We start from the raw sequence: 1,113 nt of genomic DNA, 5'->3' as shown, positions 1-1,113 counted from the left end.
AGATTTCTTGCAAAAAAAAGTTGTCCTTGCCTCTACAAAAGATGTTGTTGATAAAATAAATGACTATGTCCTGTCTTTGATTCCTGGTGAGGAGAAAGAGTATTGTAATGCTGATTTTGTTGACAAATCAGATGAACTACTCACCTGCTTTTGGAGTACTAACAGCTGAATTTCTAAACTCATTGAAGACATCAGGAATACCCAATCACAAGCTCAGAATCAAGGTTGGTACTCCCATCATCCTACTACGAAATCTGGACCAAGCTGATGGGTTATGCAACGAAACTAGGCTTATTGTTACAAGACTTGGTTCAAGTGTTGTTGAAGCGGAGATTATTATTGGGCCCAACATAGGTCATAGAACATACATACCAAGAATGAATCTTTCTCCTTCTGATTCACCATGGCCATTCAAGCTAATTAGAAGACAATTTCCATTCATGATTTCATTTGCAATGACAATTAACAAATCTCAGGGACAGTCATTGACACATGTTGGATTGTATTTGTCAACCCCAGTTTTTTCTCACGGCCAATTATATGTTGCACTTTCACGAGTTCAAAGCAAAAAAGGGCTCCACATTCTTATTCATGATACTCCCAAAAATACTACCATTAATGTAGTATACAAAGAAGTTTTTGCAAACTTATAAACATGGTATGATTCCCAAATCCTTTTTTTTCATGTACATTTTCATTATTCAAATTCATTTTCTATCAAACACTAATTGTTTGTTTCATCTTCAGTTTGTCAATTTCTAATTATATAATTACAATATACTATGCTTATTAGTATATCATTTCTTATATTGCAGTATACATCAATACTATGTTGTATAGTCTCTCACTCCGTAGAAGATGTTACCATCATAATCTTTCCAGCACCATTGAATCATACAATCAGGTTAGTTTCAAATACATTCTTAAATTAATGTTTTCGTTTCCCTACACATGTTTCAATATTATTATCGTCCCATTAAATAAAATTTTCAAACATTATACATATATTTTAACATATTTTACATTTATCAATATTCAAATAGAAGTATGAGCCCGTGCATCGACACGGGCGTCTCTCTAGTAATAATAAAAGATAATGATATTATCATTGTC

Source organism: Glycine soja, chromosome 9 (assembly GCF_004193775.1).
Source record: "Glycine soja cultivar W05 chromosome 9, ASM419377v2, whole genome shotgun sequence".
Classification (NCBI taxonomy): domain Eukaryota; kingdom Viridiplantae; phylum Streptophyta; class Magnoliopsida; order Fabales; family Fabaceae; genus Glycine; species Glycine soja.
Note: the sequence above shows the minus strand (reverse complement) of the source record.